This window comes from Siniperca chuatsi, linkage group LG18, assembly GCF_020085105.1.
Source record: "Siniperca chuatsi isolate FFG_IHB_CAS linkage group LG18, ASM2008510v1, whole genome shotgun sequence".
In the NCBI taxonomy this organism is placed as follows: Eukaryota; Metazoa; Chordata; class Actinopteri; order Centrarchiformes; family Sinipercidae; genus Siniperca; species Siniperca chuatsi.
In genome coordinates, this window is record NC_058059.1 from 13003163 (window position 1) to 13031047 (window position 27885).

The following is a 27885-nucleotide window of genomic DNA, read 5'->3' on the forward strand; positions in this document are numbered from 1 at the left end:
ATGCAATTGAGAAACATAAAATGTCTAAATGATACGTCTCCTTTTGGTTAATCCAGTGAATTAAACACCTGACAAATAAAAGGTACTTCATGACATTGATCCAAATAGCCTGTAAACCCGATAATGCGTTAAAGTAGTCCAGCTCATTGATTTGTAGGACTGCCCACAACCTGAGATTTTAAAAGGGATAGATATTTACAAATCTTTATCCTCTCACTATGTATATATCATCCATCCTCCACTGGCTCCCTGTCCCACAACGGATTCAATTCAAACTCCTTCTCCTCACTTACAAAGCCCACCATCCTGCTACCTAACCGACCTTCTCCACCGCCACACTCCTTCCCCCAGCCTCTGTTCGTCAGACTGTTCCCCACCATCCGGGACCAAGCACTGGACCTGGTGTGACAAAGTCCTCTCCATTGCTGCCCCCTGCCTATTTTTTATTTTTATTTATTTATTTTGCTTACCTAATTTCAGTCAGATACACAATGAGGAATTAGCCATTTATGTCAAATGGTTATATAGATCGAAAAGGCTCTGCTCTTTGAGTGGGCTCTCAAAGAATCCGAATGGCAACAAGGAATCTGCTGGGAGAATGAATCCCATCTTAACAAATACAGTAAATAGACATTAAATCAAAAATCTTAAAAATAAAGCACATAAAAGAGGAGGTTGGGGAGGTGGAGGGAGCTGCAGGAGCAAACGGTGTTGGCATGAGTGTATCAGGAGACTAATAGTTAGAGCTATAGTTAGAAGTGTCAGGTTATAATGGTCACGCACTATACACCTTTGTGAATATGATTTGAACATCAGCTGATAGCCACAGAGCTGGTTAAGAGCCAGTAATTGTGAAGCAGAGTAGTGTAGCTGATGCAAAACAGCTAATGCAAGCGCCACTTCAGCACTCTGCCTGAACTAACGCTATGCTCCATCATGTAAAGCATCTTTGAGTATCTAGAAATGCACTCTATACACACACACACACACACACACACTCCTCGCCCGCATATACACACCACCGCCAACATCCTGCTATCTAATGTTCAAACCAGCACTTTTGAAGCAGTTGAACCAGTACAATTTGAATCTAACTTGAGGGGACTGGGGAAGTTTCTGGGCAAGGCAGTAAGTCCACCTTTCATAGGCCTACAGTCCGCTGTGTAAATGGTAATACTGTTAAGTTGACAAACCCTGCATTTGTAAATTGTCAAAAGATTTGGTGTGGCTCAGACTGATCTTTATAACATTTCTGAGAGTATTTTACTACACTGGCTTTGCTTCTTTTTACTTGCTCAGAACAACGTCTCAAACTGCTTTGTGGTTATTTTTCTGACGATCAGACAGACTCATTGCCTTGCAAATCACTGAGACAACATGGTGTTAAATTTTAGACTGTGTAATTATGCAGTAGTTGTGTGGACTGTTTTGCAAGACAGCTAGAGTTGTTTTCCTTTTTTATTTGTTCCATTTGTAATGCAATGTATTAGTTCAAACAACTGTGCAAATGCAATGTTACAGAACACATTTTTTACATCATCCTATTCTGTTTTTACAAGTTCGGTGAAATAACCTTTAAGTGATGTTTTTAAATTCTTCTGAGTATTGTATTGAACTACAGCTGTGTTACATCATGCAAAGTTGAAGCTAAAATATCAGGTCAGCTGGAAAGAACCTGATCAGATTTCCTCATAAAATATCCACTTTTCTTTTTACCCAGTGATGTAGCTTCTTCATGAGAACCTTATCAAATGACTTGGTGGGACAACATTGTAATGTCTTTATATTTGACTACTAACACTGAAGCTACCTGAAAGGCTGTGATTACATCAATGCACAAGGCTCTTTCTGTGGACCAACTGGTGACTGCGCCTGAAACACACCTGTGGCTCAGATTTCACCTGTGGGCACAGTGGTTACAAAACAGCCACACAACCTTACAGATGGATTCCATGTAAAGAAGTGTCTGTCTGGCTCTGAAGGTGCCGTTAAGAAAGTGTTCTGTGATTTTCCATGGCCAGGGCGACGACACGCACCGGCCAAGAACAGCAGAATGAAATCCTTCCCCTTTCCCTCTCTCTCTTTCTCTACCACTGAAGGTCACTGGGCCAGGTCTATCTGGATCTCTACTGAGTAGGTCTCCTTGTTTTTGTCAGCAGGCCTGGCTGCCAGTGAGCTGTACTTAAGTTAATTCCCTCGCAGCTCTGTTCCCATTCATTTTCTGGCCACTTGATTACTCTACTCTGGCATCTTACATAATAGTATGTACTCACATTGCAAACATACACCAACCAAAGGCAACATTTTGTTGAAATAACACTGTGCAGCAGTGTGTAAACCTATAATTAATCATTCTGAACTGCCGTATTGACAAAGAAAAAACTTTTGGAGGAGAAAAAGCAACATTTAACAGATTTGACTTCATAAATGTATTTACACCTGTAGTGTGTTGCAGTTCAGCAACACACTTTTGCATAATGACAGCTTTTCCAGCAGCACTAACAGTTCACAGAGACAGAATGAGACAGAAAATCTAGACACACAGGCAAAGTGCCCACTCACATAGGGCAAAGTTTGATGATAAAACAGTCAACAATAAAATTGAAAAAAGTTCCATCCATAGCAGCTTGGTGAATCAGAATATTCTACTAAATAAGGATTACACATAGTCATTTCTCAGTAATGGAAAAAAGGAACAGGTGCTCACAATTCAAAGTGAAATATTAGAGGAGATTTTCTTAACATGGCCTTTGTGCAGCTGGAATCGGGAAACCGAGGCTCTTCTTGCCAAGTCAACCAGGAGCATTTAATGAAGGGATTGTTGCTGAGTGTCTGCTGGGCTGCGTCGGGCAGACACTGCAAACCAAAGGGTCTAATTAAGGGGTTCCTCTGACGGTCAGACAAAGCAGACAGCAGGGGTCAAGACGCTGGCCCACAAACTGGCTGTGACCCTCACACCTGCCTGGTTGCATTATACTACAACATGTCTGCGCACACTGGACGTGCTCACACCGACACATCATTACTGAACTGGTACCTTACCCCACACACTGACACAGAAATAGGAGAGAGACAAGTGGACATATAGGCGAGTGATCATGCAAGGATGTGGGATGATACTCATTTGAATAAATGTAGCAAGGAAAGTGAAATTTTGAGCTGTGTGTCAGTGCAGAGCAGTGCCATCCTATATCTTGAAATCTGTATGAACACACACAGAAAAAAAAAGAATGAATCTGAATTATCACAGTTTAAATGACAGGTAGACTACCTTTTCAAGCTAACAGTAGCATGGCCTTCCAAAGCATATTCATGGAGTTCGTTTAGACTCAGTTACTGGTGTTACACAGAGAACCTTGACATTAACCACAATAAGTAAAGCCTGGCAGACTGCTTAGGGGCCCCATATGCGAGTGTGTCAAAAGTTCATGCCCTTCTTCCAGTATTCGCACTGCAAAAAACAAAAAGATTGCCTAGTGTGAGCTATAGCTCAGCCACTAACAAGACTGATTGCTACAGAGTGGCTCCACCTGTCTCTTGCTCCAATTAGTCCTGCTCGCCACTGAAGTGCTAAATAACCTGCAGAGAGGGAAGTGACGGGACAGCAATAGGGTCAAAGAAATGGAAAACTGCAAGAAAAGTGTGGAATGTATGTGTGTGTGGGGAGAATGGAGAATGAGCAGAGACAATAGTTTAGCTTTTCTTAAAGTTTCAATTTAAAAGACAGCATATTTTTAGAAAAGAGGAGGAAGCATTACGTTTAGGGGGAAGTTAAGATGTCCCAGGTTTAGACCTTTCAGAAAGACATGAAGCAAGTCACCCAGAGCACTTGCTTACTCTAAGGTTCACAGGAGGCTGTAATTATGGGAAAACAGTCGTGTATTTACCATATCACATGCTCTCTTAACAAGCACTAATTGTGTGTGTGCACTGAGCGCGTGTAGGAATGTCGTACCAAAGCTGCAGGAAATGTTTAATGAAGAGAGCAGCTCGGAAGACATGGTTTGTGTCAAATCTGTCAAAAATAATATAAACTAGAAAGTGTGAACCCGAGGTGACTGGGACAGACTTTAATGAGGGTATAGCCGCATAACATACAAAGTGGTCACTAAATGGTCGATTTCAAATGGTAAAAAAAAAATTTATGCAGATTTTTTGTTTCCGTGTATCAAAAGTTAGCTCAAACGTAAATGAGCTTTCAGCCTCTGGCCATCGTCAGAGCAAGACAACAACCACACAATATATAGTAAAGACTTCCTACACAGGAGGAAACACAAAGTTCAGCAGTCCACCTGACCAATCACAGCATCAGCAATGTGTAACAAGGGCAACCAGGTGCAGTTAACCAGCTGCAACATTCCCCTTCAATGCAGATTAATACTAGTTAACAATAACATACAACAAAACAAATCTACATGATCACATTGAGAATAAGTCCAGCATTCATGGCCCTTGGTCGGAGTGTTTTGGGAGTAAATACTGTCATCTAATGCTGATTCAACACTCTGTATATTGCCTCGCCAGTCTGGAAGTTTTACTTTTCTAATGCCACAAAAGTAAAGTGTCTTTAAACCACGACCTCATACTTTATAAATGCCAAAGTAATTATTTTCATTTGATTAATATATTAACTCAAATCCACAGGTAAGACTAACTGCACAAGACACAATCAGGGCAATTGGCTCCATGTACCGAGAGCATATCTGTAGCAATAAAAAGCCTGTACGTTATTCATCAGGGCCTTTTGCACACTGGGTCCTTTTAAACATGCCCTGTCCCTGGCTGTAGTAATGCATGAAGGAATGGATACAACCCAGCCCTTGGAACAGCTATTGGACTACATTTATGCACTTCTCTACGGACTAGTTGACACAGACAGGTGGGGTTTAAATGGCAAATTAACTGCCCATAGATGGCCCCAGAAAGATTCGGGTCATTAAAATAGACGCTCCTAGCCATTGTGATTAATGGTGTTTGGATAAATTTAGTTTTACTGCTTTATAATTCAGAGGGAATTAATAGAAGGGGCCGGTCCACGGCCTCTGGTCAAACTACCTGCTCTGTGTTGTTGGAGTGTGATGGAGAGGGAGTGCAGGGTGAGAGCAGATGGAGATGGAGAGGGAGTCTTCTGTGCATATTTTCCATGTGCCCCCCCCCCCCGGCTGTAGTGCTGAAAGCTCTTTTGTGTGTTTGTGAGTGGTGTAAAGGCTACAGTGATACAGCATACACCTCAGTTCTTTGACTACATGGTCACTAGCAACATTTCGAGGGCAAATTTATGCTTAACTTGGTAGCTTCTTTGTCCATCTGAAGGAGGATTTCAGAAAGAGAGGGGGTTACACACTGCGATGAAGCACTGAAATGATTTGTCATTTCAGAAATACATCAGCATTAATCTGTAGATGGTTTTACGATTTCCTGCATAGACCCACTTAGTCCTGAACTTTTTGAAAAGGAAACCAGGAAATGTAAACATGTGTTACTCTGGACAGGCTTCTCCATTCATCCAAACCTTTCAGCCATGTTATCAGTCGCAAAAGCACATGATGATAAAGATCAACCTCAGTTAAAGTGAAGATGCACTAAGAGGCTAAGCACTCACTCTGACAGCAACTGAAGACAATGGAACAAGGACAGGGATGAAAAGATACAATTACCATAATTGCCCACTTAGCACATGACTGCCACTTATTACATTAAGTAAATGCCTAAATGAGTAAATGAAATGAGGTGTTAGTTTTCTGGACAGACAAGGACACACAGGAGTCGTAATGCGTGAATCTCACAGCTGTTGATACTTAAGGTCCTATTTCCAAGCACAGTGACCTTTTGCCGAAGTGGATTGTTTTCCATCCGTGACTGCTAATGCCACATTGAGCTGGAAGCACACCAGAGGTACAAATTAGGTGTCACACTGCAATTTTGGAATCTGAAATACGTTTGAACCTACAATATTGTTACTCAGGCAAGGACATACTGTAGTGGAGCTCAAAACTATTTTGTGCTACTTTTATGGCTCTAATTTTGTTTCTTTTTGATATAAAGCCTACTAAACATACACACCTCAAATTACAATATTTATTTTTTTTGGTAAAGAAACAATCCTAGCAAAAAAATATCTGCACTGATTAATAGGTGATTCTTATCTGTCAGCCAAAACTGCTTGTATGATGGATGAGAGGTTTCCATTTCCCTACAGCGATATTTCATCGGCACCCTTTGAGGGATGTCCTGCACATTTTCAAGGCGCTGCAAAATTACAAAATGACCTCTTCCAAGGTGACTACCTCGGTTAAATCTAAATGTGCTTGAGGTTCTGTCATTTTCTACACATCAAGAAGACTACACATAAAACATACAGTATGTATGTTTATACAGTGTAAATCATGAGTAGTACGATAACATGGATGGTTACACATCACCCCGAAGATGCACTAGATGCAGTTCACAAAAAGGGCTTCAGCACATTTTCAATCTTCATTTTGTATCCTCATCAGAAAATACCAGGGCCCCAACCGCTACATGCCCCATCTTCTTCTTAAATAAGTCTTTCCACAGCAGACATTTTGACTGTCATAGCAGGAAAAGCACAGGTGTGACTAATGACTTTAACGTTGACTCCTTTGTATTCAAGTGTCCCAGTAAGCTGTGACAGTGAGCCAGTACCATGCTACATCACAGTGGAAGTGGTCACAAGTAGAATAGAATAGGGCTGCAACTAGCAATTTAAAAAAAAAAAATTAGCAAGTAAGGGAGATGATAATTAAGCACAATGAGTATACTCTCACACAGTTCTGAGAAGAAGTCATCAGTTAGAATAATCAGTCAGAATAAGTGAAAACACCTGTGTGGGTGGCACATGAATATATAAGAGCTGCAATAAAGCTCTTTACTGTATATGAAAAACAATATGATAGAATCATTTACTCTGTTCTGTTAGCAAAATAGTAATTTCCCCAATTCTCTTTGGGCAATCAGAATAAGTCCTTCATGTAACCACTGTTGGTAGTTTTTACAGTATAATGCAAACATACATATTGCCACAAATGACTAACTGAATGGAACCTTTTAAAACACTTCAGTGATTGAAAAAGGTATTAATGCATCCATTACGCACCACATCTCTTGTATTTCAATAACTGCTGCAAAACAAGTTTCCCTTGAAGTAACAAGGAAGTCAAGTGAAAGAAACTACACAGAACCAACCTGTGTTTAATATATATATGATTTCTTCTTCATCATGACCTTATATTCCTCATTGCTAAGCTGCTCTGTCTCTGAATCCATCCAACAATAAACATGGATGGCTTAAATCTAAACTGATGTTTCTGTTGTTCCTGTCAACAAGAATACAAACAGATTCGCTCACACACACAAGCATCACAACACTGTTACTAAGCCTGTACCTTTTCAGGTTTCCCCCCCAACTCAGGGTGAATCCTGCCCAGGAGAGATGGATTTTGTTACTCTGCTCATCTTAGAAAGAAACACTGTTGACGATAATCATCATAAACACAGATCTTTCTGTTGTCCATCCTGTAGTCAATAAGCTTAGATGCAGATGTGGATGTTTGGATGCACTGCGCTGCGACTGATATGAATGAAGGAATAACATGAACTCGGACACCGTTATCATTATATACCAGGAAAGCTGTTTCTCAGCAGTGTAAATCCAAGTCCAACCCCAGCAGATTTTATTTTTGATGCATCAATTACTGTTTCAAATTGCAGTCTTTTTATTGGCTTTAATAGACTTCACAATAACACTGCAGATACCACAGCTGATTCCACGCTGCTGCTGTTTTGTTTCTTGAAACATAAATGTGATGTTCAGTGTAAAAATAAACACTAGCCTTTCTATACAATGCAACAGTGCCATTTAGTTGTACATAGTTGCTCACAGTTTACAAGTCAGTAATCTGGAGTTAAGTATGACGTCAAGTGAAGGTCAAGTGTGAAGTGTAACTCGAGTGTAAAATCAAACCTCCATCCCATGCACTTAGTCTACAAGCTCAGAAATGATACATTGATTGCAGGGGGAAATAACAACAATCAGTAAACAGCAAATTCCATTTATTATTTTTTGTACAGTAATCCAACTTGTTGCTTTGCCTCCTATCAAGGGAGTGTCCATGTTAATCCCTCAGGTCTAACAAAAGCAGATGAGATGTCCCTGTTTTCCTCCATGAAGGTTTGCGTGAGTGCTAAACCATCTGCTCCCATGGCTGATGGGAAACCCAAGGGCCTTGCAGTCTTGGCAGGGAAACCCTGTCTCTGGTTGGCTGGCTGACCCAGAGCTCATTTGTCAATCAGGCTCCTTTTCCCTTAATTAGGAGAAACAGTCCAACAGCTTGGGTTGAGCCTCAGCAGAAACATGTAATTCAGTGCAAGTTGGTTTACAATCCTCTGCTTCTCTGTCTATATTCCCTCTCATTTATCTAGCCCCACACAATGCACACATACTCGGAAAAAACCCCTATTTTTTGGCTTTACAATGAAATTGTCTTAGCAGCTTTGAAACTAATGTTTAACAAAAATTACATTGAACTCTTTGATGTTGTATTGCATATTTAAACTGTACAAAAAACACTTCGCAGTCCTGTTCTGCAGATGAAATAAATGTCTGTAGTGGAATATTTATTATTTTAGGCACATTTGTTTTTGAGATAAAAGAATGTAGCCATAAACAATATCCTTTAATATGAGTCTAACATAATTTGAAATATTCATATCCTCAGTGTGGGAATAACAAAAGAAACATTTGATGTTTGTGATGGACTGTCTGTAAGGGAGTGCCACATGAGATACACAATAGTTTGTCTTAATAGTTCACATCTGTGTGAAATTATGGAGCACTTTGGACATAATTCACGTGCAGTGGTGTGGAAAGAAGAATCATGGAGTCCATGCACATGTTCTTCTTAAGTTTCCGACAAGTGGAGACATCATACAGAGAGCTTCTCCTCTTGTTAGCTTTAACTAATCATTTAACAATATATGGGATTAACAAATTATTTTATTTTTTACCTACACCACAAAAAAACCCAAATACAGGTACAATACGGTTAATTTATTTAGATGCTTACTCTACCATCAAATGTTATTTAAACCTTCTACTGTAGAAGTGGTGGAGGTGACAAAGCTATACATTTTTCAGCAGAATTAAAGGAACAATTTGTGATCCAAATGTAAACATAAGGGTAGCCTCAGCTCCAAAATGTATAACAGATTGGAAGATTGGAACCTGTAAATTTTTTTGGGACACCAGACGTAACTCAAGGAGTAGATTTACTGGATTATCAGGATAACTTTGCTGGGCAAAACCCAGAACACGTCTGGGCTTCCTGGTTTTACTCTGCAAAGTTATCAGGATGCCTGACCTATACTGTACATGCAACACAAAATACTTATTTTTCATCTAAAAGTCAAACTGTTCAGTGAATTTACATGGTCCAAAAAAACTACAGATTAGACTTTTCTCAACATGACATTCACTGCAGTGCTCCTAGAGATAAAATATCTGATATAAATGGAATAACATCATTTGAAAGTGGATTGTGTTTAATACCAATGAAGACCACTATTAGACAAATGTGAACCAATAACTACTCTTGGGCAATGAACTGTGTGTGTGTGTGTGTGTGTGTGTGTATGTGTGTGTGTGTGTGTGTGTGCGCATGTAGTATAATTGTGTTGTGAGAAAGTTTATTGTAAGTATTACTGCTCTCATTCCATCAGTAATAGCTTATTTAGTGGCATCTAGACATACATTATTAGGCATTCTAGTACATGTAAATCTCTTTCCCTGGAGATCTGACCGCATTAGATACGTTGCCTTTCAGTAGCCTTTCCCTCTGACATTGTTGTTTGCTCTCTTCTAATGATAGCACAATGAAAACACAGGAAGCAGCTTGGAGAGCAATGGGGCTTCGATCGATGCCTCTGAGTCCGACTATAAGGTAGGTGATGTCTTAACGTCTGCCCTCTTCACTTCTCAACCCCCTCTTTCCCTCCGACAGGCTGTCAAATCTCCCTCTACCGCTAATGTATCTGAATGCAGTGTCATCCAGGGCCGCCTCGCAAGCAGTCGATAAATACTGGAAATGCTATCCATCTCTGAAACATCACTCCTTCACTTACTGTAAGTGTGCATCACTGTGGGCACCATCCCCACACTGCTGACAGGGAGGAAGACAACACCAGGCGGCCCCAGCTATGACCGAGCATCATCAGATGCAACCACAGACATAGTTTACACTACTAAAATTGCAGAGAACAGACTGCGTGTCTGAATTGGGCTCTTGTTTGTAAAATATGAGCCGGTGTTTTAAATCATTCCAGGAGTAAGGAATAACATACAAAAAGCAGTCCCTATGGATAAAGTATGATAATATGCAGCTTTCTCCTCATATCCTCTGAAATTGCAACATCTCTTGGCTTCAGTGTTGGTATTTTTATTTATTTTTTTTTATTATTACCTCTGAGCAACTGACTAATCCATCAGAGCGATCCACTGGCAAGGAGAACAAATTTTAGTCTTCCAAATAAGAGTCCTACTGGAGTACGTGGATAAACACTAAACTGAAGGAGAATTTGAGTCATGCATGATGTCAGGAGCAACACTTCCAAATGTCTTTACATTTATTTGAACAAAGTCTTTAATTAGTTTGGTGCGCTGTGTGTATTGTCTGATTGTAACTCTTTGACCTCTTAACCATTTTATTGACAAGAAAAATTTATAATAATATAGATTTTCTCATTCAATAAAAAACAGTGATCTGTCATGGATGAGTCTGAATTAACTGGTCTGAGATGGAGGGACTGAAGAAAATACATACAAAGCCCAAGGCCTTTCTGACAGAACTAAACTGATAAAACGGTTGCCAAAGATATATTTGAGGTCATGTAGAAACAGTGTTTAAAAGATATACTTTGTCCACCAGAAAGCACTGACACATTAGTTTTCCAGCTGTAAAATGTCCCACTCTGTACATTTTGGTCACAATTGTCTGATTTAAAGGAATGTGTATGTTATGTGTTTATGAAAAAAATATTATTGTCAGATCATTATTGTATTTTTTAAACTCTCAAATATCAATATCGGCCCCAAAAATCCAGTATCGGTCTGGTTATACTTTCCAATCCTAAGGATGTAAGAAAAGCAGGTTAAACAGCTAATTAAACAATAATTAATTCATAGTGGTAGGCTATAAAAGCTTTCTGCTTTTTAACTAGGGCCTTGTATAAAAATTGTGTGTAAAAAAAACATGGTACAAATTTGAATCCAACAACCTTTAAATGTTAATGTTAAACTAAACAATGTTTTTATTCTTAAGCTTCTGCTTATAAATTCTCTACTGTGAGTCTCTGTTGCTTTTGACAGAAGGAAGAGCATCAGCAACTGTTTTGGGATTCATTGCTTTGCTTTGAGACTTTAATTAGAGACTGAGTAATACATACATTTTTCAGTAAGTCTGTGCTAGACTTAATGAAAAACATTTGCTTTGAAAAACTTGCATGACTCATAATATCTCTCAGTAACTGAAGAGAAAGTAGCTTGGTTCATTCTATGAATCACACACTGTGATTCATCACTTTAGTAGTTGTTCAAACTTCTTAATACGCCTGGTGAGATGTCAATTTCTGTATCTGATTTACAAAAGAACTAACTCTATCTCTCATCTAACCCTAAAACTATCAATCATCTCCTGAATAACACTGTAGGCCAAGAAGCGTCACTTGTCTCACAAAAAGAGAATGCCTGCAGTCAGCACACACTAGTAAAATCCACTCTGACTCCATGGAAAAGTGTTGATTTTCTGTAAATAATTGCATTCAGTTGTCTTCTGCTCTCTTGACTCGGGCTATTGGCTGTGAAGACTGGAAACTTGTTGGCAGAAGCATTTCATTAGACTGTTTCCACCTTCAAACCTTCTGCTCTCTTCATGCTTTTCACAAGGTTATGTGACATCTGTACACTTTTGGAATATACAATAGCAATTACAGGTCTTGGTTATTGTGATCATGATTGTACAATTTTTAAGCTAGGCTTGAGCTATAGTGCACGTAACTATTATGCACATAAAGGTTCACGCAACATCAGTGGGGCAGGACTTAAACATGTGGAAAAAGAGTGTGAAGAAAATTTAAAAGCCAAGTCAACCATATCGGAGCTGCACAGAGAACGTATTATTGCTGGTGTGAATTCGGTATGTAGTGGTCTATTTTAGTTTAGAGCAAAAACAATAAAACTACACCCAATGTCCACTCTGTGGATTCATATACTGATGTATATTAAAAAAATTAGCTCTAAAATTATATCTTTATCTTATCTTCTTTAGCCCATTTAATCCTAGAAATACATGAAGATGACAAAAGGAACCTGTTCAAAATTATTTTTAATTGTGCTGTTGTCTGTAGAATCACGTAAAAATGTATTAAAAAATACTGTAAATACTGAAAGTGCTAATCATATGTTTTATCATAACTGTTTCTGAGTCAGGCAGCTGGGTGCACTGTGTCTAAATTTTCATTACAGGTTTCAGTTTTTCCTTTCCTTTGCAATAAAACAAGTTCTTGTTATACCACATTTGCCAAGTGACTTCTCAGTGTGTCTTAAAGGTCCAGTGTGTAGGGTTTAGTGGCATCTAGCGGTGAAATTGCAGTTTGCATTTGAATTCTGCTCGCCTCATCCTCCCCTTCCAAGAGTGTAGGAGAAACTACAGTGGCCACGAAACTTGCGGAAAATGGAAAAGGCCCTATCTAGAGCCAGTGTTTGGTTTGTCCTTTCTGGGCTACTGTAGAAACATGGCAGTGCAACATGGCGAACTCCGTGGAAGGGGACCCGCTCCCTATAAAAACGGCTTATTCTAAGGTAATGAAAACACAACAGTTCTTATTTCCAGGTGATTATACACTAATGAAAATATACTTAGAAATATTATATTCCATTTCTGCCAATAGATCCTCCTAAACGTTACACACTGGACCTTTAATTCTTAGAAATTCCTACAAATTTTATACATTTATTATATTTGTCTATTTTCTGATCTGACTTCAGTGCATTTTCCTATAATATTTTTTCAGTGTAGCCTCTACAGTAATTAATGGTGCCATGGGTCCTGCAAGTGTGGGACCAGCTGCGTGTTATGTCTTGTCACCAGTCTCACTCTGTTTGACACCTCGGCCACGTCCCTCTCTTCCGATGCCAAGAGTACTGCTGGAGTACTGCTGGGTCTGAGGACTCTTTGTGCCCACCCTCAGAGAACAAACACTATTAAGACTCAACAAAGTGCCCCTTTGCCCATCCCCAGAGTGCAGGCAGTGCCAGCTTCTGTAACTGGAGAACAGAGCAAAACAGCTGCTCCCAGTCTATCCTGCATCTGCCACAACTGTGATCTCATGGAACAAAGCGAGAATGCAACCACACGTTTCGACTGGCTGTTCAGTCACACTCCAGCCATTGTCCTCTCACTCTCTCTCCACTTTTCTTCCTCTGTCTCCCTGTCACACTGATACACACCAAGATACATAGCATACATATTTTCAGTATATTTATCAGTTATCAGTTATTGCTCTGATGAACTTTTTTCTTTGTCCACATACTATGTTTTATATAATTAACTTTGCTGCCTTGTGAGACCTGGAATCCCTCAGAATCCCCCCCCCTTCATACATAAAGCAGTGGTGCACCCCAGTTGGTCAGTAAGGACACTGGCTGAGTTCTTCCAACTGATTGATGGGGATTTTTGGGTAACTGCTGTCCCACAGACAGGTGCTTCAGACAAGTGGGCTGCATCTACCATTTAAACTGTGACCGCTTGTTTACTAAATACTTTTACTGTTACTACACTCCAGTAATTTAATAATGCACATTCATAAAGTTAAGGGACTTGAAATATACAGATTTTTAAAAAATGATTGAAATTGATGCAGCAGAGGCTGAAATATCCTGATCTTATGTTTCTAGTATGGGTCAGGCTCCAACAATGCTGCATCCCATAATGCAACAAAAGACACTGTTGAATTGACACGGTAAACAATAACAGGTAAACGCCAACACAGGACATTCACACGGGGGAACAGGGTTCGAATCCCCCTCGGGCGCAAGCAACTAGTAGCTCAGTGTTCCAACATCCACAAGCGGCAACTGCTAACACAACTTGAGATTGACGAGATACAACACAAATGCTACGGCGACGGGGAGCCAGGACAACAGGTCAGAGGGGAGCCAACCCCCAACCGGAAATTGAACGAGGCAACGACTGAATGAGGCAGCGACTGACCTGAAAGATATGGCGAGAATGAATGCAAGGCAACCCCAACGCCAATTACAATGGCTAAGTGAAGTATCATCAGAAAGTCTCCTAGAAGATGTGAAAGTATATGGGAGAGACATCCAAGAAAGAGTCTCAGGTATGAAAAACTGGACAGCACCGGGCCCTGACAGGATCCACACCTACTGGGATGGGACGCACCCTGAATGGCTGATCAAAGGGCGTACAATCCTGATCCTGAAGGATCTGGATTGATTACAAGAAAGCATATGACTCAATGCCACACACATGGATCACTGAATAATTGGAGATGTACAACATCAACAGGACTCTAAGAGACAACATTGCAAACTCGATGAGGCTGAGTTACCCAATGGTAAGCCACTTGCACAAGTATCCATCAAATGTGGCATATACCAAGGAGATGCTCTGTCCCCTCTGTCCCCACTGTCCCCACTCTGTTCTGCATAGGTCTGAACCCCCTCAGCCAAATAATCAACAAGACTGGCTATGGATACCGACTCAGGAACGGGGCCACCATCAGTCACCTCCTCTACATGGATGACATCAAGCTATATGCTAAGAGCGAGCGGGACATCGACTCACTGATCCACACCACCAGGATCTACAGCTCTGACATTGGGATGTCATTCGGGCTTGTGAAATGCAGTCGAATGGTGACGAAGAGAGGGAAGGTAGTCCACACAGAAGGGGTCTCACTCCCAGAAGGAACAATAGCAGACATTGAGGATGGTTACAAGTACCTTGGAATACCACAGGCAAATGGCAACCTCGAAGAGGTAACAAGGAAAACAGCAACTGCCAAATACCTCCAACGAGTAAGGCAAGTCCTAAGAAGTCAACTCAATGGCAAGAACAAGGCCCAGGCAATAAACAGCTACACCCTGCCAGTGATCAGATACCCTGCGGGAATAATAAGGTGGCCAAAGGAAGAGATACAAACCACAGACGTTAAGACACGAAAGCTCCTCACCATGCATGGAGGGTTCCATCCCAAATCCAGCACCCTGAGACTGTACGCTAGCCGGAAGGAAGGTGGCCGTGGACTAGTGAGTGTGAGAGCCACTATCCAGGATGAAACATCCAAGATCCACAAGTACATCAAAGATAAGGCCCCAACAGATGACATGCTCAGTGAATGCCTCAGGCAATGGGGAACAGAGGAAGAGGTGCTAGAGGAGGGACCATCATGGGAGGACAAACCCCTACATCGGATGTACCAACGGAACATAACTGAAGTGGCTGATATCAAGAAATCCTACCAATGGTTAGAGCGGGCCAGACTGAAGGACAGCACAGAGGCACTCATCATGGCTGCACAGGAGCAGGCCCTGAGCACCAGAGCAATAGAGGCCCAGATCTACCACACCAGACAAGACCAAGGTGTAGGCTGTGCAAAGAGGCCCCTGAGACAATCCAGCACATAACTGCAGGATGTAAGATGCTGGCAGGGAAAGCATACATGGAACGCCATGGAACATCTGCACGGAGTATGGACTGGAAACCCCAAGGTCAAAATGGGAAACACCTCCAAAGGTGGTAGAGAATGACCGAGCCAAGATCCCGTGGGACTTCCAGATTCAGACTGACAGAATGGTAATGGCGAACCAACCAGACATCGTGGTGGTGGACAAACAGCAGAGGAAAGCCGTTGTGGTTGACATGGCAATACCAAGTGATGGCAACATCAGGAAAAAGGAACATGAAAAACTAGAGAAATACCAAGGGCTCAGAGAAGAGCTGGAGAAGGCTTGGAAGGTGAAGGCGACAGTGGTGCCCGTGGTCATCGGAGCACTTGGGGCAGTAACCCCCAAACTGGAGGAGTGGCTACAGCAGATCCTTGGAAGAACACCAGACATCTCGGTGTAGTAAAAGTGCAGTACTAGGAACAGCAAAGATACTGCGCAGAACCTTCAAGCTCCCAGACCTCTGGTAGAGGACCCGAGCTCGAAGGATGAGACCACCCGCGGAGGGTGAAGGACGAAGTTTTATTATATACTGTATATATAAATGTCCTAGTTAATATATACAGTTTAATTCCTTTCATTTCATAAGTCAGTGCTTATACAGTGTCAGTCTCTGGGAAATTACAACCTAAGATGTCTTCCTCAAACTGACTCACTCAGTAATTCTCATTCACAGATCCTTCAAGGCTCTTTGACACTTTTCTCAATGAGGCGTTGACAGCTGCTTTTGACAGCACACCTGAACACCGCTCCCTACATGGCTGCATCTTTTTACTCCACAAGAGAGTGGAAGGTATTTAGAAGACCATTCAGTACTCTGGCGCACATCAAAATTGCAGCACTTATTCATATCTCAGAAAATGATCACTTTTTTTTTTCAACACCCACCTGCAGCAAAACCGTGTGAGGGGAGGGTCTCCCATGCTCGTCTTGGCAGAAATATATTCAAATATTTTCTCTACTTTCTGACAAGATGATTCGCAGTCCTTATCCAACGTTACTTGTCACAGAAAACATGTAAAAGAGATGACTGTTGAAAGAACAGGGAGTATTTTCATTTGTAAAAGTGTAATTTAACCACCAGGCTGACCAGCTGTGTCCCTTCTCATTAATTCTACAGCTTTGAGCATGATGGAAATTGTGTGCATTTTGATTGGCCAAGAGGACTGGAGGTAAAACAGGTGTCTAAGAGGATTGAGGAAAGAAAACTCCATTGTAACACGTTGCTATTTACAGTACTATTTATACACAGGAGTAGCTTGCCAATACTAGTGTTGTAGTTGGCTACATGGCCAGTAGCATGGTAGTGTTGCTCAGTGATGGGACGGGGAAACTTTACACACCTAATTGCATCTTAAAAGGTGAATGAAACACACCAACAGGCACACTCATGTGCATGTACAACTTGCATTCTTTAGATACATTTGATTCTGTTCTTATTGTTAACTCGCCATTCTGTGAATTATTAGCCCAGGTACTATTTTTGTTTAAGATACTCAACCACACTGTTTGATTTCTTAGCAATAGAATAATTCCTTTGAACTCTGAACCTTGGCTGGCTACTTTTTCTAAAGTTGCTTACTTCTCCCTCTAGAGCAGTTTAGTTTGATCAGGATAGATGGATGCAATGTGTTACTCAAGCAGTGAACTGTCCACAGCACGCAGGCATTGCATACAACAAGCTAATAATGCATAGACTTCTGGGACTGACATTTAAACTGGAAAAACAAAATGGGCAATTCGGCCTTTCTCAACCCAACATAATGACGCCACTATGAGCCATTAAATCTGCCACAAATTGGCCTCGGCTTGTATTTGCTTCTATAGTTAGATGTGGTGAGGCACGCAGCCAGTATGGCTGTGTGGCTGTAGGTATGTGTGCCTGTAGGTATGGCAGAGTGTCGGTCCACCAGACAGCCTGTCTAGAAGGATCAATACAGGATTACGGACAAATCCCTCCGTTCAGACCTTGTTTTTAAGTGTGTGCAATCCTAAAGTGTTAAAGGTTTTCCCTCATGAAGCCAGGTGATTTCAGAACTTTCCAGCTTCCCTCTCACACAGGCAAATACATGAACCTTCTGCTTCTATCCATCACATTTTTACATAAAACTACTAGGCAGAAACAAGACAACCAAATAAAGTTTTGAAAGTCAGCGCTTCCTTGAAGATGCGGTTTGAATGCGTGTGTGTGGGTGTGTGTGTGTTCTGAGCTGATCCAGTGGCTGCCATCACCAGGTGTGTCCATGCAGGGAGTGGAAAAATAAGACAGAGGAACAGAGGAAAGCTGGCCCACGCTGCTTATTTGACATCACAGTGGAAGAGGTTGACTTTGCAGGCTCCAGTGACTTTAAATAACAAAAAACGATGATTGACAGAATGACTGACACTTACTGAGGTGAACTGGGAGAGCATGCTGCCTGGGAAAAATCCATAAGACCAACCCACAATAAGCTATATGGTATTATATTTTACACGATACTGGCAGTGTTAGAAGGAAGTGATCCTGAGCAAAGAATTCCTGCCACACTTCCCCAGTGGTTTTTAAATATTCACAAAACAAACGTGGGCATTGTCTTTAGTTTCTGACTGTCGTTCTGAATCACTCTGTTCTGCAGCGATAAAGTGACTTTTAAAACATGCTGGCTACACAGTTTTTAATGTGGCTCTGGTCACTACATTTTCTTCACAAAAATCACACAGAAAATGCAAACCTTACATGCAATAATACATACAGCATGTCATCTGTCTTCCAGAGGGAATTGTTAGACCCCCTTTCCTGAAAATGAGAGGGAATAAAAATGTGAGCAGACCCACACACACTGCATACACCTAAATAAAACACACTTAGGAAAAATCATAGACAAAACAGCATTTCTTAATTGATATCACAGGCTTCTTAAACATACAATCTGTCTAACCATATTGTCACAAAGCCAAATTATTGTCTTTACTCAGCTAATTCCAGAGCTTTTCAACTTTGAAAACAACAGCGACAAACTATCTACAAGAGGGGAACACACATCTGTCTCATCTGTCAACACATCATAACTGAGCCAATAACAAACTCTGAGCTCAGAGGGAGGTGGCAGAGAGGTCAGTCAACTGTGTATGTATGTGTCTGAGAACAAGAAAGGGGGAGAGAGAGAGGAGAGTGTCTATTCACAGCATGGATCTGCTCTCCAGGTCTACGCTCAGGCTCCCCGACCCTCTGGGAACCAAAGCCACAGCGGGCAACCTGAAACCCATGATGTCATCCTCAGAGAGCACAGGCTACCGGCAGTCAGTGAGAAAGTGTACAAAACCCAAAGTCAACATCACGCAATTACTGGGGTTAATTGTATTTACAGTTGAGCAGCTGTGGTGGATTAAGGGGTTCAACGATAAAGTATGGTACATGTGTAAGGAGAGGCAAAGAGAGAAAAGTTGTCTTGACAAGGATTCTACATTTGACTAAATATTTCACACTGGCCCCTCGATGTAACGTTTCTGTTTTGAGTGATAAAGCAGAACAAGGATCCATGTGCCGTGTATGGCTGCAGGTTTTAATTCCACCCGCTTGTGTTTGCTCTGATAAACCTTCAACCACAGAGAAGGAACTGATCAAAAAAGCTCACAATGCTTTAGTGTTTTGTTGGAATGAAAACCTGCACATTCTTGGCTTTCTATGGCACATGATTCTCTATCATAAGAAAAGTGGGTTGTTCTTAATGCCTACTGTATCTATCTATGTTGTTGAAATACATTACTGGTTGCATGGGTAAATTCTCTTTTAACATTGCTTGTTTCAAAAAGAGAAATGTCTTTGCTAGGCTACAGAGGAGCAGACATGGAGGTGGAGATTGACTGTTCCTCTCAAGGACACACTGAGTGGCCTCAATACAATATTGTAATGGGTCTGTGCCAATACAGAGCCTTGCAGAAACTATTGGCCATATTGCAGAAATGTTTACATTTATTAGATGCTTTTTTTAAACAAATCAGATGATCACAGATCAGATTTTTTTTAATACATTTACAGAATTGCTCTCCGTTTTTAGACAACGTGTCTATTATTACACACGGGGGGGGGGGGCAGGGTCAGAGATGTCATCACATGCTATCCATGATGGATGGCCATTTCCTCCCACTCTACAGGTTCTTATAGAGGACTTCTGTTCCTGTTCAGCTTTATCTTGGTGCTGGTGTGCAGGGCTGATGCAAGGCTCAGGCATCCCTGCAGGACCCACCCAAAGCATCTAAGACTCTATATTCCCATCCATGGGTATTACCTCACAAGTATCATCAATTTACTACAATGCCAAATGATGTTCTTTGCTGTGCTGCAACTGGCTGCTATGTAACTATTGTCATGCAGCTACTTGGGCATTCCTGCTGTCATAGCCTTTCATTTCTCCTAGTTCTCCAATGGTAAAGTCAGTGACTATTCTCTTGTTTCTTTCACAACAGCTCTATATCGGCCCCTACTCCCGAGGGACATTCAAGTCTTTGGTAACTCACTCCTATATACTTTTATATATTATATGTAAAAAGCATTCATTATCATTCTTGGACTACAGGAATATTTTATCTACAGTGCTTTGCCATTGCTATTGGTTGCTTTGAATATATGTTTTTTTCTACTGTTGCATCACTCTAAATTAATGGTTTAACTAAAAGCCTGAAAGAAATCAAAGGGACAACTATAGAGCTGCCAAAGCAGAGCAATCCTGACAAGACAACCTAAAACGAGCTTTGAAATTTAATCACGTGACCCTGTATTCTTAACATATGTTCATCATTAATGCGAGGATGCTGCAAGAGGAACGTTGTGGATACTGACTACTTTCTAAACTGTTTTAGGCTGACTGAGAACTGGGTTAAGTGTCACTGAATGTCAGAATGATCTTTTACAGTACGTGTATCATCTTTTAGTGGATGCTAATCAACAGTTTTGACTTTCCTATGATCTGCTGAGCTTCTATCTGAAAGGCACTGTGTGAAAGAATGTAAACAGTCATGGTAAGCAATTATAGTCTCATTATGGTTTGTTTGTGACATGTCATCTGTGGCTCTTGGCCTTCAAGATGAAGTCATAATTGTTAATTTGATCTTTGTGTTTCACAGCAGGAAATTGTGTTCTTGCATTTGATTGACAGTTGACCACTGGAGGCAATTTTACAGTTGCCTAACTGACAAAGCACATTCACACTCCACTGTCTAGATGATAAAGTTTGTGCACTTGTGTCACCCATAACCCATTCTTGGGCATAAGATGAGTGTGACATGTTTTCCTATTCACGCAGCACATTAACCCCGCACCCTCAGTGGATAGCGATCTAGCGATAGTGATCAAAGCCTGCCAAATTCCTTGTTGATGATTCCCCTTTTGGGTCCAATGTCAGGATCATAGACTAGAGCAGGGAGACAGCATACTCAAGTCAAACAAGCCACATAACATTAATTTGCCATGCCAGATCTATTGCAAAGGCACACATGCATCCTTGTGCATGCACACAATGACCAAGACATAGAGGCACAGAGACAGCTGTCCTGTCACCCTGTGTCTAATAAAGACAGACAGTGGATGAAGAAACGATTGGACGCAGTGAGACATCCATTCAACTCACAAGGGGTCGAGAACATCAAGATGATGATGAACTCTGTTTGTACTGTGTCCTGAGAGAAATACAGCCTGCTTGGGTTTCTGCAGGCACATATCAACTGAAACAATAGATCCAGATCAGTTCAAGTACTGTATCTTCAAAGTCTTCACAAAAGTCTAATTTATGATTTTAAAGACACAGTGGTTGCATTTTCACACAGCTGCTCACCAAGAAATTAAATTATAACATTATTTAAGAAATATTTGACAGTTTGGATAATACGCGCATTTGCTTTCTTGCCGAGAGTTAGATAAGAAGATCAATACCACTTGTATGCATGTCTGTACGCTAACTATGAAGCTAGAGCCAGGAGATGAGTAGCTTAGCTTAGCTTAGCATGAAGATTGGGCGCAGGGGGAAACAGCTAGGCTGACTCTGTCCAGGCAACCATCAGAGATTCCAGGAAGTCTCTTAATACGAGATATAATGTGTGAAGTAGTGAGTTTTAGAGGTGTCAGAAGGCCAATTCTTTAAATTTGGACAGATCCAAGCTAGCTGTTTCCCCCTGCATCCAGTCTTTATGCTAGCATTAATGCTTGCATGGAAACAGGACTATCAATCAAATGGTCATACAAGCAACCCTTGTAAATATGTTAATCAAACTTGTTTCTATTACTGAAGTGTCAAAGGAGGCTGAAAATATTCAGTATGTCCCAAAAGAAAGGCAGAAAACGAGAAAAAATACCTTCCAAACCCAACTCATAATTCCCTGAGACCACCACGTTGAGAACCACTAGACTAAAGAAAATGAACAACATTCTTGTATCTCAACTGTTCACTCCTCTTCCCTTTCCCAGATACATACACTCAGTAGGCTTCACATGTAGTACACTTGACATACATGCACATTGAGTGTGTCATTCCAGACATGTTTACACAGACGAAGTTAGACCTCAGAGTAGAAACCCTGGGGGCTTTGTCTTTGCCAAAGGATCCCCCAACCCCCTCCTGCTATCCCTACATCCCTCCTTGTCCTTCTGAACCCTGGTGAAGGTTCAATTTTAGGGACTAAACTCCAGCTCAGCCCCTCAGGACTGTCTGTCTCCCTTTGCTCTGTTTTGCTTGGTTTAGGCCAATTTACTGCCTGCATTTATACTATTACCAGTAGACTGTCAAGCCACCATGAGAATATTCCCACAACACACTCACATGGATGGCTTTCATGATCCGCAGCCTACACCGACACTAAAACCTAATAAAACAACACTGAGGACCTATATGAACGCTGCCAACAGGCCTTATTGACAAGTGAAGACCATTAGCTTTACTCTGTTGTTAATGGTGGTTTGATGTGATGCCTCATCGTCAGTCAGTCATTGTCAGTGATTCCCAACCAAACCTGACTCAACAAGTTGTAGTCAAGTCTGGGAACACAGCCGCCACCGGCCGTCCACACACAGAGAGCGGCCAAAAAACTCTGCCTCCTCTCTGTCCGAGCCTGTCAGTGAGACGGAGGGCCTCCTGTCTGTGATTGATGACCGGGATTCTGCATATTTCTGAAGCTGACACGTCTTGGCTCTGTTGGCTGGGAGTCGTCTCTGCTCTATTTAGTTAACATTATTCTTATTATTTCTCTGACCAGCCCAGCTGTTGAATGCATGTATGTGTGTGTGAACACAGGGAGGGGTTTTTCCATGCCCTCAGTTGTCCAGGTATGTGTAATGAAATCTCGAGTGCTGTTTTGAAAACCCTCAGAGTTTCAGTCGTTTTCACATTTGAGGTTTTTCTCTCAGCTCCCTTCTTCTCCCTTTCCCTCTCACCCACGTGTGCTCCCATGGAACAGTCCACCCAAGGTTACTTACTGCTTAATTTGCAGCACTTTCAAAAAAGTTAAACAAACACAGGTTTTAAAAGGTGGGGAACACCCACCATCTTGACCACTTTGTGTCAAGAAGCAGAAAACGGTTCTTAATTGTAGAAAGAACTGTGTGTGTCTGTATGTGTGTTTTAAATCGAGCTTTTTCAGCTCAAACTTGAATCAGGAAACCAATAAAGCCACAAGATGTTGGCACTTGAGACAAAAGTCGCTTATCTTCCAATTTCTTGCCAGTGAGAGTTGTGCGCTCAAAACCTGTGCGGCCATTAATAAAACTTGATCTTTACGAAAAGTACAAGAGAACTACTGTTGTGTTGTTCAAAGCCACATTACACAGGTGGAGGAAAGAAGGAGCAGCTGTTCACTAACACAAATGCAAGCACAATCATGCAAACACACACACACCTCATAAAATGTTAAGGAGTGTGCCCAAACTCTAAAACAGACGTCGCTGTGATAAAGGGCTACAACAAAGTGTTGTAGTTGACTTGAGATGCAGATTAAATATTGTTTACATAATTCTAATGTGAACGTTCTGTTTCTAAAATATGAACGCTAACTTATCTAAAGTATTACTTGCCGGCTAGTGAATCAGTTTAACAGCTACTCATTTTGCTTTTCCCCCTCAAATTGACTGACTGACAGTGAATACTCATCACCCTCTCTATGCTGTTTCAGCATATAATGATGTGATTTATGAGTGCTGACAAGCAGAGTAAGGCGCTGGAGCAGCACTCAGTCAGACAGACAGAGATGAGCTAAACCTGAAATGAACGCTCCAATCTTTGTCTCTTATGTTAGTCTGATACTCGTCTAATACTGATTAAATGATGGACATACAAAGATTGTACAGAATTCAACATGTCCGCATGTCTGCAATCTAATTTACTACAACAGCTTTATGGGCTTTATACATGCAACTGTATTAATGAATACATTGTAAATATTAAAAAAATCCAATAAATAACCTTATGTACATAAATTGTAATTATTTTGTTATGCTACTTTAAAGCTTCTTGGCAGGTGCTGAGAATCAACTTGGTTGCCAAATTTGAAGGCAAATGCATACAGCTGGCCACCAATATCAGCTGCAAATCACATACATTTGATACACAAGACAATTTGTTAATTTAACAGAATTTTCACTGACTGGTCTCACTCTCATGTGCGCACACACACTCACAGTCATTCAAACAGCACAGATAAAGCACATTTTCCAGATTATACATTTTCAATGCTCTGTGAGCCGATATGGTTGACTGCATTTGGCTGAAGGAATGAAACCGACTAAGCCTTCCTCAAACATACATGTAGCAAAAAGGCCAAAGCAAATACAAGAATTCAACCAGAGGATTCTATAAAACCAAGAAAGCATTTCATACCCTGAATCTTCTGATCCTTAAATCCTAATCTGTGTGTTCTGGCATGCCAACATACACTTGTACGTAGCCAGCTCCACGTGTGTCGCTGCGTAGGGGTAATTAACAGCTGTGTCTGCTCTTGAACACCTGCAATAACAGTCCAGGCTGTAGCAGGTTAGCTATGGCTGCTACTCTCTCTCTCTTTCTTTTTATTGTAATCTGATCCAGCCTCCTCCTCTACGTAAAGCTCTCAGAGCTACCGAAGAGGCCAGACTTGGAAAAACAAGGAGAGAGTCCGGTCTCCTCTCAGACTGGACAGAGCCGTAACTAAAGATGAAGGACAAATGAGTGATTGGTGTGGCTAACTCGTTTTCCCCCTGAACGTTAATTTGAAAAGCAGAAAAATGCTCCACATGTCTGCATAAAGTCTTTGAAAGCAGCAGTTTGAACTGTAATGTCACACAACTATTTGCAGAGTTGCCAATAAGGCTGGGTGATATGGTTGAAATCACTATGACGATAATAATAATAATGCTAATAATAATGATAATAATAATAATGATGATGATGATGATGATGATGATGATGATATAATAATAATAATAATAAATAATAATAATAATAATAATATGATGATGACAATATGGAAGATGTATGCAAAGTCATATACGAAACAATACAGTGCTACAGTACTGACCAAGCCTTCAAAAAGCAGTCAATCAAGCTGCTGAAAGTGTTGTTTAGCTACATGATTAATAGAGGCCAGACCCAAAACAACCTTAACTACTCTATTCAAGGAAGTCTGTAACTGTACCACACACAAAGCACATAATTGAAGTAATTTAATCACAATTGCAAACACAGCTGCCAAGGTGGGTCATATTAAGCTGAATGTCAGTTACTGTAACAGTATTTATAGCTATAAAAACAGGTTTAACCATCAAAAATAAACAGAAAAAATACATTCACAATATCACTGGGGAAAAGTCTGGAAAATCATGACAACTCGTGCCAAAACACAAACTGCTTCAACAAAGAATAACAACTGTCACAAGATGAAACTACCCACCGGGGATATGACAGACATACATACAGCAAATAGGGGTTGACAACTACTGCAAACTGACAAGCAACATACAGTAACATGACTCACCTTTTGTTTGCAATAGTAATTTAGTTAATCCAGTCAAAGTCCTTTTCAAGTGTTAAGTGTTAATGGATTAGCAACTCATTGATAAGAGATGTCACTCTAGAGGGCAGTCAGAGGGCGGACTCACCTGATATGATCTATGCAAACCCAGCTTCTTCTGTAATGTCACTGCAGCATCCTCCTCATCCTCCCTCTATCCCCCAGTTTTAAGCTCTGATGTCAGCACATTTCCCTGCAGACGGCCTCACAGGTATAACTCTAAATGCCCTCTGCCCTCTCCCGAATCTGTGGAGAAAAAAAAGGGCACATATGAAACCCATTTCACAATCTGTCATCAGGCACACAGGGCTGGGCAACAGGGAAAAACATGAACAAGACAGAAATTGATTTCATCTGTTTCTCCATCTCCTCTCACAGTCTGAGTGGCACTCGCTGCCGCTTGCTATTTAGCAGACAAGCGTGAGGCTCAATTGCAGGATCAGATACAGTGCAGAATAAGGTCTATAGTAGAACAGACAAGAATTCAGAACAAAGCTTTTCAGATTAGTCTGTTGAAAGATCAAACTGTCGAAGGAGATCATGTTGATATGTGTTGAGTGTGGGGAAACACAGAACCCCTTCTTCATACAGATAGAAGGACTTATGAACTTTAAAAGAAAGCAAGAAGTGCGATGAAACATACTTCAGTAACCTTGAGCCAAGATTATATCAGCAAAATAACACGCTGAGTCACAGCTGGGTACAGTGCTGAACTAACACGGCGAAGAGTGTTGAATCTTGGACTTTCCCTTTCAGCTGAAACAGGTGACTTTATACTGTGATTCTGGGTGGTCTCGCTGACCTGTCTTTTCTTAATAAACCGCTAAGTTAGAGCATAATTATGGGCTGACATCCTGCCTGCTACCTGTATGTCAGGTATACATGTGTATGTATGTGGGAGTGAGAGAGGCACTAATATTTGCTATGTGAACATACTTCTTGAAACAAAGTGCCTAAAAAATTTAATCAATGGCCTTCAAATGCATAATAATATTAGCATAATTACTACATTCTTTCGTTTTCCGTCTATCTTCTATTTTTCACATTTTGCATGCATGCACACACACACACACACACACACACACAGCTGTCTTTTATTTGCCAGGATCCAGCCACAGATGGTGATACAGTGTGAACTTTAACACACAGATTCTTGACATTCTTTACGGGTGTGAGTTACTCTCCAACTCAAACCGGTGCTTGGCTTCGGCCCTCTTTACTTTCCTGCCAGCAGGTCGCTGTCACAGAAGGAGTCCGAGCAAGACTCTCCCACATATACAGGCTACTATTGTCCTCTCTAGGTACAGTAACTCTATTCTCTCTCTGTTTCATAGCACTGCATGGGTTCGGCTCCCGACTGTACACCAAGCCTCTATGTTGGAGCTGTGTCAGCATATTTTGCTGTTTATGATGGGTCCTGTAGTGGCAAGTTCGTTGCTTAATGTAAAAGGAATGCTAATTAAATGATGCAGCACGCCTGCTAGCTGTTGAAAACAAGGGGCAAAAATATACAGTGTATCCATGAACTCATCAGAGACTAACAATGATTCTTTGTGCTGTGATGCACTTAATGCATGTGCTAATATTTCACAATGTCTTTATATTTTTATTTGATAACAGTAAAAAGCTGAAATAATATTTCTATGCAAATGTCCAAATCTGTTACATAAATCAGTCGAAATTGGGATAAAATAAAATCATTTGTTGGACATTGTTAGATGTTTCATCTTTCATACATATGAACAGACATTCACAGGCCCTGCACTGTTATGTTAAATTACCATAATAAAGAAATAAAAGCTTCTGAGAGTTTCTGAAATTTACTACACTCTATCAAGATGTTGATCTCATAAATTTCCGGCACTCCAGTCGGTAGACAAAGCCTGTGTCTAGCCTGATACTTTAGTGGAGAAAACAGGATTATATTATAGTCAGTGTGGTTTATTTTACATAGCCATCTACATGCTCAGCAGAAAGTCAATTAGCTTGCCACTTTGGAAGCAAATTGCTGCCGAGACGGCATTACAATCTGAAAACACACAAACACACACACATACACATGATCAGCCCTGCAAATACTACCTCTACTGCAGGAGAATCAACACTCAGTCTGT

The 27885-nt window shown here is 41.0% G+C and overlaps 1 protein-coding gene across 3 annotated transcripts in view; it reads right to left on the reverse strand.

Annotated features, from left to right (window-relative positions):
• The window catches only part of bmpr1bb (bone morphogenetic protein receptor, type IBb), a 54996-nt gene that overhangs the window by 23119 nt on the left and 3992 nt on the right, over window positions 1-27885 (reverse strand). For 2 of the 3 annotated variants that reach the window (XM_044173841.1, XM_044173839.1), the window contains exon 3: window positions 25860-26017. The gene's annotated coding sequence lies outside the window, so the exon portion shown is untranslated. Of the gene's footprint in view, window positions 1-18495; window positions 18519-25859; window positions 26018-27885 lie in introns of those variants that run through there. The other variant, XM_044173840.1, reaches the window with a different exon arrangement.